The sequence below is a fragment of the Acomys minous genome (genome assembly GCF_964271855.1).
Source record: "Acomys minous genome assembly, chromosome: 1".
Taxonomy (NCBI): Eukaryota; Metazoa; Chordata; class Mammalia; order Rodentia; family Muridae; genus Acomys; species Acomys minous.
In genome coordinates, this window is record NC_140483.1 from 173207979 (window position 1) to 173221141 (window position 13163).

The following is a 13163-nucleotide window of genomic DNA, read 5'->3' on the forward strand; positions in this document are numbered from 1 at the left end:
CCGAAGCCTCACCAAGCAAACGACTGCCATCAGTGGCTCAGCAGTTTGTTCCTGTTCTTGACTCCCAGTTGTTCCCAACTGCCAGTGATGCTTTCTCAAATGCACATTTCTGCTCGCACTCTGAGAAAAGGTCTTCCCGCAGACTTGGCCCTGATGAGGTTTCTCTCCTGAGTGAACCACCAGAGGCTTGAATACTCAGCAAAGGAACGGCCGCACCCCTGGCCTTCACACAGGAAAGGCTTCTCTCCCGTGTGGATACGACGGTGGTTCCTCATGTGTCCAGCTACAGTGAGCTGCTTACCACACCCAGACTCACGGCACATAAAGGGTTTCTCCCCGTTGCGTGTCCTCGCGTGCACCATCAGCCTCTGCAGCAGGTAAAAGCTTTCCCCACATTCTTCCGCAGGGCAGGGGAGGAAGCGCTTATCTCAACGAGTTCTAAGGTGGCCACACAAATGTCCAGTCGCAGCCTTCAACTGTGCACTTGAGCTTCTTTTCCACTGGAGGAAGGGACCCAGGATCTTTGGGTTGCCTGTCGCCAGGAGCAAGGTGGAGGTTTTCTCCATTGCTGCTGAGTTTTGCATTCTCTGCCAATTGTGAGCGAGTGGCAGCAATCAAACTGTTGCGGGCCAATTCCTGACCCTGGAGGAACCTACAGTCTGTGCTCTCCTCCAGAGAGGTGGTCATTCCCTGAATCCTCTGTCTCCTCCCGTGCAGACACTCCGTGCTCAGCCGAAGAGCCCAGCCCTGCTCTTGTTAGTTTAAGAAGAATAAAAGAAGTGCTATCTCTTGGCTGTAGATCTTGCAACAAACTAGGAGACTCTGGAGTGGGGAGGGGGGGGAACTCTAGAGACTTCTGTACAGTCAGAGCCCTTGTCTCTTCTCTGTCTGGGCCCACATTCACCTGAAGGCACCTCAAAACAACTGAAGAAGGGACCTCCTTGGAGGAATTAGTATGATCTGGAATATCATCTGGTAACATTAGCTGACCACATTCTGAGGAAGGAGAGAGAAGCAAGTAATGACTGTAGCTTCTGATTCTGCTAGCCCTTGTCCCAAGGGATGGAGGTATTCTCAACTAACTGGACCAGGAGCTCTGGATTGGATTCTAACACATCCGATAACATTGATTCAGCTTCTGAAATCCTGTAGCTGTTTGGGGGACAGGCTCGCATCTAACTCAGAGTCAATGACACTTTCTTGATATGCTTACATCCCTTTAAGAAGCATTATGTTTTTCCTGTAGGATGCTGAACTAAGTTGGTAATCAATTTAACCTTTCAGTCCAGGGCAGCTGTCTGTCTGTCAGTCAGTCCCAAATTTCATACACACACGCCCGTGATTTCATTAATTGTTCTCAGATCTGTCAACATCCTCCTTGCCAGGTTTCTTTTTAATGACAAACACACGAGAATTCCAATATATAGACTGTTTTCTATATTAAGCTTCCAGCTACTCTTGGACCAGATCTTCTAGTGCCTGTAATTTTTTCCTTTGTCACAGGCCGTTGCTCAACTGAACAGGTTGGTCAGCCAAGCCCTATAGGGATGTCCCAGCAGTGGCTCCCCCATATAAAGTTGAAGAGTCAATCTCTGCACGTTCCTGCTTATGGACAGCTTATGGAAGCCTATAACTGGCTTCGATAACATTTTTTAATTTCTTCATCAGGAACCTCGGCTTTTTCTAGCCTGTCTCTAACATTGGAGGAATGCTAATCTGTGGTTCCCACTGTTGGAATAGATCTCTTCCCCATGGACTTATGGCTATATTAGCCACATACGGCCTTAGTTTTCCTATTTAACCTTCCAGTCCTATGCACTTAACCCATTTAGAGTGTGTTTTATCTGAGACAATGTCCCAACTCCTAGGACCTGTGTAGATACCCTTTAAAGGGGCCAAGCTTGATTTCAGGAATCTTGTGAAATTACTGTTATTCTGTATCCACTATGCCTCCAATTTCCATTCCACCTAACTGTAATTTTAACTTCTGTCTCTTATAATTTGTAGTAAGTCTGCCAAATATCTGTTTCTTGGTGTCTTAGGATAGGACCTTTTGTTCTATCCATAGGAACTGCTTTATCTCTGCTAAATGATTTATTTACATTTTGAGCAGCTCTGTCCTATCAGGCCTTGATTTTTCCAGTTGTTTTTTTCAGAATAGTTTTTCCTTGGTAAGCAAGTTGTTTTTCAGTGGGCCTTGAGCAAAGCCTCCTAGTCAATTTTCAACATTAAGGACTTGCCTTGGAAAGCCAGGTGGTGGTGGTACATGCCTTTAATCCCAACACTTGGGAGGCAGATGCTGGTGGATCTCTGTAAGTCTGATGGCAGCCTGGTCTACAAAGCAAGTTCCAGGACAGCCAGGGGTACACAGAGAAACCCTGTCTTGGAATAAAAAGGCATTGGAGATACGGAGGTGGCAGCTGAAGCAGGAGGCAGTGGGCGAGATGAGAAGCTCCTGCGCAGACCAATCCCTGCGTCCCGGGCCACAACCCTGTTCCTGTAGCATCAGGAGAAGTGGCCGGCAGAAAGGGCCGCTGTGCCTGAGTCGGGACCGTGTGGAGCCCCCTGGAGCTGAGATCTGGATGTTCTGCTTCATGAAGGACGTGGAGCACAAGGATCCCATGTTCCTGATGGACCCCTTCGCAATTCACCCATTAGCATATGAAGCTGCATGGTGTCAGGTGGCTTTGGCTATATCCCTTTCCTTAGCATCACAGATGGTACCATGCCAGCAACCAGGCTTGCCAGGCACAGGGTGCAGACTAGGGCTGTCTCTCCCTTCGGGATGAGGGAAATGTCTGATGGCTTCATGGACACGTTTGGGATGATGAATGACATGATTGGGAACATGGAACACGTGGCTGCCAGACTCTTTCTTCCTCTTCTGTCATCTCCTGCTCCAACATGGGCGATGGTGCCCCCAAGGTTTACCAGGAGACATCTGAGATGTGCTGTGACTCAGGCGGGAGCCAGGAGACACGGAGGACTCAGACAGTGGTCTAGATCAGATGTCCATTGGGTATCACATTCGGTACAGGGCTTACATCCTCCAGTGCTCCTGAAACCATCGCACAGGGGACCAGGAAGAAGAGCAGGACTACATCAACCTACATAAAACAGAGGCAGCCGCATTGGATGATAAATGGTGAAGAGAGACATGCCGATTCAGGCAGCAACGTCCTCTGGCATAAGGCATCTGTGGGTGGGGGACGAAGGGCTGAGGGACTTCCCGTATGCCTATCCAGGGACCTGACAGTCCCAGACCCAGGGACCTGAAGCCCCCTGCCCCCCCAATCCTGCCCCTCACTCCCCCCCCCCCCCCCGGCTCTCAGCTTCTCTTGTACAGGCTGAGAGGCTGAGAAATGATCCCTTGAAATAACTTTGTCCTTTCCAACTTCCATCCCAATTTAATATTAAATTAGCAGGCAAGTTGGCCCCCACCTCTCCCTGGGGGTCTCAGGGAGAACCTTCGACTGTCCCCTTTACCTACTGTTTCCATGTTTTATCTCCTCACCATGATGACCCCAGCCATCTTGTATCCACTAACTTGAGTTTTCATTTTGCTGCTCCATCTCTAAGCCACCTCGTCTTTCCTTGAACCCCTGCCACACATTGAAGGTTTTTTTGGGGGGGGCAAGCTCTGAGTTTAGGGATCTCCATCCCTCAGCCCCCCTAGACCCTTCGAGCCCCACTGCACATGCTATGGTCCTATCAGGGCTGTGGAAGGGATGGACTAGTTCCCAACTCTTGGTCCCTTCTCCCACCCCCAACATCACAAGACACTTTCCTATACCCTTCGCTGCCGTTATAAAATAAATGATTTGTGCAACTTGTAACTAGGTGTTTATGGAATAAAGGAGAATGAAAAAAAAGTAAAAAAAAAACAACAACAACAACAACAAAACAGAGTTTGCCTTGTATATCTTTGGATATCCTATATTCATGAGCCTTATGTCCCTTCCTTTCACATATACTACATTTCACAGGAAATGTTCTAATTATTATTATTATTATTATTATAGAAAAATGTATCCTTAGTAACTATTCATATACAGTCTTTTAGGGAATGACCTGATCTTTCATAGTCACAGTATTGGGCATTTTATGTTTTTATGTCTCCTGTAATTGTTTATCCAGCCACAACTGAATGGTGAGCATTAGATTCTATATCTGTAGTAGTTTTAAACCATTCATAAAGAAGTGAAGATCTGTCCCTTAACAGCTTAATAGCCTTTTTGCATTCAGAATTAGCATTTTCAAAGGCTAAAGATTCAAAGAAACTTTTTCTAGCAGTTGGATCAGATATTGCTCTATTTGGGGCTGTAGTTAATCTGTGTAAAAAGCCAATGAACAGTTCATTTGAACCCTGGGTTATCTCTGTAAGTGATTCAGCTCATCTCTGTTGACCAATCTTGTCCCAAGCACATTGTTCTAAGACAACATCATCAAGGGTAATCTATACTCTCAGCCAGAATACGGCCCTTCACCTAGTGACTGATCCCTGACAGGAGTGATGCCCCAGTCCTGTTTTGTTGCTTCGTGACTTGAAGCCTCACCCTTCCACTATGTTAACCATTGTAGCTGGGGGCCAGGCTCTAAGATGGCTGTCATCAAATCTTCCCAATCTTTTGGAATTGTATGACTTTGCATATCTCAGTTATTAAGTATCTGTTTGACATATGGTGAATGGAAGCCATATGTGTTTCTGCTTCCTTAAATCTTTTTAAATCTTGTGTCTCCATAGACTGCCACCCAAATTCTTGATGACCCTGTGGATTTGTCTGGGAACAAATTTTAGGGGTTTTGGGTTTTTGGGTTTTTTTTTGTTTTTTTTTTTTTTGTTTGTTTGTTTTGTTTTTTTTTTTGAAGCAAATATAGACTGCCCCTTTGGAATCTTGTTAAAGGGTGGTACTGTAGGTTCGGACCTTCTGTCCTCTGTCTCTGTCTTAGTATCTTCCTCAATTTTATTTATACTTCTTTGTAATTTCTTCTCTAAGGCTTGCCTCCATGTTTCGTTTTTCTCCTTTTCTTCCTCTGAAGATTCTTTATTCTGATTTTTAAAATCTTCTAATCTCTGTTCTAGAGTCTCCTTTTTAGCATTTAATCTTTTAGTGTGTTTCTTCTCTAAGTTTGTTCTGTTCTGATTTCTCTTAAAAAGCATATATAAAATTGTAATCATCATCTGATAAGGTAAACAGAATCGTATGGGACCCAGAATGCATTGCCTTTTCCACTTTTTAACACAGAAAATATTTCTCAGTTTAATCTCCAACTTTTTCCTTAAGGACTTTCCAAGTATCTTACCAAGTCTGTTGACTCCTCAGCTATTTCCGCCATTTCCACACAGCAGCCATGTCTCTCCGCAGCTCAGCTAGAACAACACAGCACAGCAGCACAGCAGGCTGCTAGCTCCTGGCGTTGGTGTAGCAGGCTGCCCCACTGGTTTTGCCTTCTGCCAGCCATGGCTAAGCCTCTTGCAACTTCCGGCCTTCGCCCAGGGGCAGCCATTAGTCTCAGGCTCCCTCTTAAAAGAGCCCCACACCTTCTGCCAGGCTAGGAAACTGCATCACCAGGCTTTGGGAAGTGTTTGCTGGTGGCCCTGAGGCTCCGCTCTCCCAGAGGCTAACCAGGCCTTCATTCCTGCACTCGGCCTCTCTGCAATTTCCTGCTCCCACCGTTAGCTGGCTCAGGTAGCCAGCCTGGCTTCTTCGGCTTCGGCTGCTCCACTCACAGAGCGGCCTGACCGCTGTGCTAAACCATCCTTCTCTAAGCCTGGATTCTAATAGCCAGTGTAGCCTCGGGCTCTTCTCCACGCCCCAGTCCCGGAAATACCGACCCTGAGACTGTATTACTTATGAACAAATGCCTAGGCCATAAGGTTTGGCTTGTCCCCCAACTAGCTCATAACTTAAATTACCCATTTATCCTATTTAATGTGTGCCACATGACTGGTCGCCTCGCCTCGGTTTCTTGTGCCCTTCCTTCTCAGAGTCTGTGGGTGAAAATCCCGGTCTCTCACTCTCTCCCAAAGCTCATCCCTCCTGCCGGAACTCCCACCTCTTCATATCCTGCCTCAGCTAATAGGACATCAGCTTTATTGACAGATGATGCTTCCATGCAGTATACAAGAGACGCTCTCCACAGATATGAAAGCTTAAGTGAGTTGTAAAGGTCTAAAAACAAGTGTTTTAAGGTATGCAAATGCAATTTATAAAGCTCTAAGAAAATGTTTTAAGTTATAGGTAAAAACGAGAACTGTTTCAGATTTCTTTCCCTCTCCATGCTATTGTTATACTAAAACTTCACAAGTTCAGAAGTGTTTGTTTGTTTGTTTGTTTTGGTTTTGGGTTTTTTTTTTGGTTTTTCGAGACAAGGTTTCTTTGTGTAGCCTTGGCTGTCCTAGACTCACTTTGTAGACCAGGCTGGCCTCAAACTCATAGCCATCCACCTGCCTCTGCCTCCGAAGTGCTGGGATTAAAGGCATGCGCCACCACACTCGGCAAAAGTTCAGAGTTTTAACGCTCATAAATGGAGTTTTGATAAGCTATTGATCTAGCACTGTTGAGCACTGATCACCATTACCATAGTCACAAGCTCAAGATTTGACATTTCTTTCGATTGTTTTCTAATGCAGACTTAAAAGTGTTTCTCACTGTGCTAAAAAACATCTTGGTCCAATCTATGTATCCAGCCCTTGTGAAAGAGATTAAAGCTTTTAACCCAGAATCATTTTGGGGTTCCCAAGCTCCTACTATGGCTCAAAGGTATAGTGGAAGTTTTGGGTTCTTTAACAACTCAGTTATGTTGTGGAAATGTGTTTTTGTTTTAATCCCAAGTGTGGGATGTGGGACCACCTTAGTTTATCCACAGCTGATAATTGCCTCATGTGGCTCAGAGAGGGGCCCGGTCTTTGCCAACTGGAAACAGTTTAATTTTGAGGAGTCAGAAAGTGTATAAATGGTCCAGAGAAGGGGGTGGGGGCGGGGGGTGGAGTGAGAGCTTTGAGGTGATGAATGGAGAAGGAAAACGGCTGCTGGTTCTTCCCGCTTCAGCAGTTGCAGTTTGCTATTGCTGGATTGCTGGATATCCTGATCACTGAGGTTAGTATTCTCCCAAGGAACCCAATGACCTAACCAGTCGGAAGTAGCTAAGAGACCTATGTCCCCTTTCTGGTCTAATCTTCTTTCTCTCCTACCTAGGATTGGGGGGCTGGGGGTTAGAAAGGAGATAGAAGCTTAAGGAACCTCAAATAAAGTAGTCTTAAAACAATGTCTACACAAAGATGTGAGTCTACTGCCTTTTCTACAATACAGATTTCAGTGCAAAGCACAAACAGTGCTAATGTAACATATCTGAAACTTTTATCCCTTTTTGTAAACTTTAAAAAAATCCTTGTAAACTTGGATCCACCTCTCACAGGTCAAATGGGCTTCAGATAAGTACTCCTATCACCCAGCAGACTATTTCCCCACCTGCCTATTCCTGAGGGTACAGTCAGTCTCTCTCTCTCTCTCTCTCTCTCTCTCTCTCTCTCTCTCTCTCTCTCTCTCTCCCTGGTCTCAGGACTCCCCTCTCCCAACTACTAAAACTGTGGACATAGAAGTTTCAAATGTATAGCTAAGATAAAAAAAATAATAAAACTCCTTAACTTTACCTTCCAGTGTGTGTGTGTGTGTGTGTGTGTGTGTGTGTGTGTGTGTGTGTGTGTGTGTGTGTATCATATACGTTCCAGAAGATTTCTAATCAATTAAAGACTGCAAACTGCTCCAATGCAGCCTGTACTTCCCTAGGCCCATATGGCCCTGCCGAGCCTGGACAATGAGTGAACCCTCCTGCTCTTCCTGGCCTTGGCCAGCATTCTGCTTTTCTTGGGTCCCCAAAGGTGTTGATGACCCCAGATGGCAGAAAGCAGTCTAAAGAGCACAGTGCCCTCACGCCCACCTCACCAATCATCCCTTCACATTTCCTAGCCTTTTCTAATCAATAAAAGGGAAGAACGTTAGAACTGTGTACATTCCAGAGCCAGGTGCTCCCCAGGCCCCATCCACCATCAGCTGATGTCATTACTAAAAGCCAATGAGTCATGTTGCCATGTTGTCACTGGAACTTCCCTGTTTTTCCTCTATGTGCATGTATTTTCCCTATGTGTATGCGCCATATTCTTCCCCTATACAGTCTACACCATCACGGCCTAGTCTCTCTCTTTTATTCCTGCTCAGTAGTAGTCTTTCAAATCACACACACACACACACACACACACACACACACACACACACACACACCAATAAATCTCTTGCATGAGGTCTGTTGAATAGTAGGATCTTTGTGACACTTCTTGGCCTTCCCATTGCCAGGAAACCCCTTGGCTGCAAAACCCTTACAATCAGCACCCACTCCTTTCTCTTTCCCCGCAGGACTCTAGTTTTGTCCAGAGTTGTTTGGCTGTACGCACCCCCAACTCTATGAGGTACCACAGTTACTTCAGCAGTTGGGGTTCTTTAGAGCAGTGGTTCTCAACCTTCCTAATGCTGCAGCCCTTTAGAAGTGATAGACTGCATCTAAATATGGATATAGAAAGGAGATTTGTTAAAGTGCTTTTCAGGCTGGCTGTGGTCCAGCTAGTCCCCAAAATGGCTGTCCACCAATGCAAAGACCAAAAATCTAGTAGCTGTTCAGTTCACGAGGCTGAGCATCTCAGGTGGTCTTCACTATATGCTAGACTCCCCCAAGAAGTGATCTCTAATGCCAGTGAAGGCATGGACTTGTCAGCAAGAGCAAGAGCAGGCAAAGAGAGAGCAAGAATCCTTCTTCCATGTTCTTTATTTAGGCTTCCAGCACAAGGCATGGCCCACATTAAAGGTGGATCTGCCCATCTCAAAAGATACAGATTAAAAGTGGGTCTTCCCACTTCTAATGACTTAGCTGAGAAAAACAAAATCCCTCCCTCACATGAGTACCCAGTCACTTGAGTTTTAGTTAACTCCAGATGTGGTCAGGTTGAGAACCAAGAACAGCCATCACAGTTACCCAAGTCCCTGTTTCTCAGATGATGCACCCACGTACCCCAGGTGCTACTGTGGATTCACACAGCACCAAGTGACAGTTTCCCATTGTGCATGGAATTCAATGACACGTGTTTGAATCATAAGACCCAGAAAGCCATAAAGTCAGATGTGAACAGCAGGCATCCGTTATCAAATGGAAGCAGTATATGTGTGATCTGGCCCAAGCAGGCCCTAAGGGCACAAACAACTTACACAAACTTGTCAAATGCCTATGCTCCTTACTCATGTTACAAGGCCTTCTCTACCCAAGCATGCATGTATGACTTTCATGGAGGATGCTCTAGGATTGAAAGAGGAAGAGCATACTGAGGTCTAGGGAGCTAGAGAGATGGCTCAGAGGTATATGGATAGCTTTCTCTACATGGCAAAGGACGTGAAGACACTTGTGTCCCGTGTGAATGCTACATGCCTCTGGTCATGCAACAAACGTAGCTCCTGAAGCTCCTGAACCTTTGCTGGTGAGAGCAGTCACCAGATATGTCCCACCATTATATTGTGTATCCAAATGACTAAGAAAACCACATCCCTGAGCCAAATAATGACAAGACGCTCTTTCAAAATACCGGTGCCTGGCTCCCTTTCGGAGCATGATTCATTTGGCCTGAACCGGGGCCAAGCCATTAACAGTGAATAAGCTCTATAGAGAGCAACTTGTATCCAAGCTACAAATAATTGATTTGCCTACACCCACAACTGGGGAATCCAATGATTGCACTGACATAGAAACTGGCTTTTGTTTTCGGGGCTCTAAGTGGTATAATAGTATGATGGTAGGCAATGTTAACCATGGTTCACTGATAACAGTAAGAGTGAAAAAAGCATTAGGACGCTAAAGGTTCAGCCCAGACCTGTTGTGTTTTGAGCACAAAATGTCCCCCATCAACTTATGGAGTCTTGATCTCCAGCTAGTGGTGCTGTTCAGAAAGTTATAGAACCATTAGAAGATAAGAACTTTGCTGGACAGTGGTGGCGCATGCCTTTAATACCAGCACTTGGGAGGTAGAGACAGGCAGATTTTTGTGAGTTCAAGGCCAGCCTGGTTTTCAGAATGAGTTCCTGGATAGCTAGAGCTAAACAGAGAAACCCTGTCTGAGGTAGGGATGGGGGAAAGGGAAAACCTTGCTAGAGAAAGTATATCCCAGGAGGATGAGATTGATATTTTACAACCTGCCCTGCCTGCCTGCCTGCCTGCCTTCTTTCCTTCCTTCCTTCCTGCCTTCTTTCCTTCCTTCCTGCCTTCCTTCCTTCCTTCCTGCCTTCCTGCCTTTCTTCCTTCCCACAGCCATGTCTCCCTGCCATAAGAACTATACTCCTCTAAGACTATAAGCCGAAGTAAACCCTTCTTTTCTTAAGTTGATTTCTTGGGGTGTTCTATCAGAGCAAGAGAAAAGAAACAAATTCACCTGTTATCCAACTACTCAAGAAACTGAGGCCGAAGGACAAAGAATTCAAAGGAAGTCTGGACCACATAGGAAGACTTGCCTCAAGAAGACAATCAAAGCTAAAAATCAGTGTAGACACAGATTCAGCAAACATAGACGATAAAGAAAAGCACTTTAATCGGCTACATCACTCCCAGCAAGGTGGTGGTGGGGATCCTGGGAACAGAGAGAGTGTGAAACTAGCACACTGCCAAAGCCCAGGCATGGAGTTTGCTTCTTCCAGCACGGTAGAGAAGGGAATAGCAACATGTGTGTCCTGGAACATTAGATTGTAAGATGTGCTGGAGTTCTGTGGTGAGCCAGGTAGGCTACAGAACAACCACCTGGACTGTATTGATCCAGGAAATGTGAGATGGTGTGTGTGTGTGTGTGTGTGTGTGTGTGTGTGTGTGTGTGTGTGTGTCCCCTTAGACCCAGTGACCTGGATAGCAGAAGGGTCCTAGAAACCTGAGAGGATTAAGTTTTGAGCAAATAGCAGAAAGGAAAAACAGTGGAGAGAAAGGCAAAAATACTAAGTGGAGGGTGTGGGGGGGGGAGGGAGAGGGGGGAGGGACCTGGCTCTGTGTGATGCCACAGAGGAAAAGGAATTCAGGTAGTTTTGGTTAGTGGGACCAGAGGAGCAGGAGAAGAAGACCAAAAAGGCAGTTCTAAAGGGGTAAGGCTAAGTAATGGAAGGTAGTTTAAAGGACATAAGGAGGGAGGGAACGTTGAAGGGCTATCTACCTAAAAGCCTCAGGTAGACCCAGCCACTTGGGACAGGAGAACAGACGTGACTGATGACACTTCCTGAATTTTCTGACCTGAAGAGCCACATACCAAACCTGCTGGTCTCTACCACTTCCAACTGCAGGGGAAGTGACCTGCTCTTGGACTCTTCTGTCCACACCGTTCCCCCTTTTCCATTCTATAAGACTCCAAGACTCCACACCATGTCAGCGCGGTCTCACTGAAGAGACTGCAGCCCTTCTGTGGTTCCATGTCATCTCCTGATGTCAATCCAGACCTAACAAGCATAGTCAGTGTGTCAGAATCCGTCTTCCGGAAGAGAAGGTTACACCAGGAGTGTGGGTGTTTTGCCTCTGAGCAGAATTCTGGAAGGTGACTCAATATTGACACAGAGAGGGGGTTGGTTGTAGACAAAGAAGAAAACCAATTGTAAGGAATCTCAGACATGGACTGCCCTGAATGAACTCACATAAGGATCTAAGAATTTACGAAGTCCAACGCACCACTTTCAAGCCACTGAGGGCCATTTTCTAGTTGATATTGTTGTGGTCAGATTGTATGAAAAAGATTAACTTCCTAGGCTTGATCGTCACGCACAGGATATAGTACTTTAAGGTTACAGTGAAGACAATTAAGAAGGGTACTGTTAGGGTTAGGGTTAGGGTTAGGCAAGTGAGATTGAGCAGTAGCCATCTTGAAGTCTGGTGACTCAGAGAATGGGAGTGGGGCGGGGAAGAGGGAAGCTAGCAGCCTCTTGTCACTGAATCATACAGGCAAGGGAACAGACTGAAACCCAGAGGAACCTCTGACCTAGTACAAATCAGAATTCCCAGAACAGCCAGACAGGGGGCTCAGAGGACCTGGGAGAATCATCAGAGGAGGATGCAGGTCTTGGATTAGAAGCAGCGAGAACAGCAGCAAAGGAGGAAGGGACCCACAGGACCGGAAACTTCTAAGTTACCTCTCTCCAGTGTTAGGTTTGGGATGGAAGGTTGAAGAAAGAGGTATAGAGCCTCATGGCACTTTGGGGAAGAGGTTTATTAGAGCCATTATCACATCTGGGTCTGAGGTAAAGTGTTGGCCTACCCCAGGAAAACAAGCAGGTCTTCTTTAAGGTCCCTTAGGAGAAGGGAGGGAGGGGGAGACATTATACCACCACAGTGTAAAGTGTCCTTGACATCTCCAAAGTAGGTCAAGAGAGACTATGTGTATACATCAACAGAGTATATTATGCACAAATTATTCTATATTTAAATCAATGACACATATGTATGTGTGCACCTAGCTTTTCTAAAAGACCAGAAGTACAGGGATTAGCTTTAGACACGGCAGAAAGGATATTGTCTTCCATAGATTTAAGAAAGAAAATGTAACGTTAAAGTTCTGCTGACAGCATGGTATTATTTTACAGCCTTCAATATACAAAGTTAAGGGTTTAGTCCACTTTACTAGGAAGCATCTTGAGTAGGTGAGACACACGTTTGTCAGGCTGAGTCAAGTTCCTGTGGCCTGCCTTCAGTAAGGGTCCTGCCCATACCATTATTAAAGGAACAGACATTTCATCTCCCGTTCAGGAAGACTCTGGAGCTGAGGCTGTAGCTCAGCACTAGTGGTGTGGAGATCAGTCTGTGCCCTGTCATAAGTTCCTCCATACTGTGTACAACAGTGGCCTTCAGGCCTGCCTTACCCTTACTGACTCCATTTTACAACACAGTGTCTAGCTCCCTTTTTACTGTAGAAGTAGAGACACCCCCAGGTAGCTATGCAGCAGTAACCACGGGGCACAGACTGGTAATAACCTATTCCTAAAAATTTCGAGCATAGAAGCATATGGGCATATTAAAACATGTCATAAAAACCAGGTTGGGAACTTGTCAAACATGCTTAGTGAAAGCTGAGTATAATAGTGGCACACATTTGACCTCAGCAC

General features: G+C 45.7%; 2 pseudogenes across 2 annotated transcripts; one reads left to right on the forward strand and one right to left on the reverse strand.

Annotated features, from left to right (window-relative positions):
- Window positions 1-53: 53 nt before the first annotated feature.
- LOC311608920 (zinc finger protein 410-like) lies at window positions 54-1127 on the reverse strand (annotated as a pseudogene). Its single transcript has one exon. The product of its transcript is annotated as a zinc finger protein 410-like (transcript).
- Window positions 1128-2468: 1341 nt separating this feature from the next.
- LOC311597114 (myeloid leukemia factor 2-like) lies at window positions 2469-3359 on the forward strand (annotated as a pseudogene). The gene has a single exon. The product of its transcript is annotated as a myeloid leukemia factor 2-like (transcript).
- Window positions 3360-13163: the final 9804 nt, after the last annotated feature.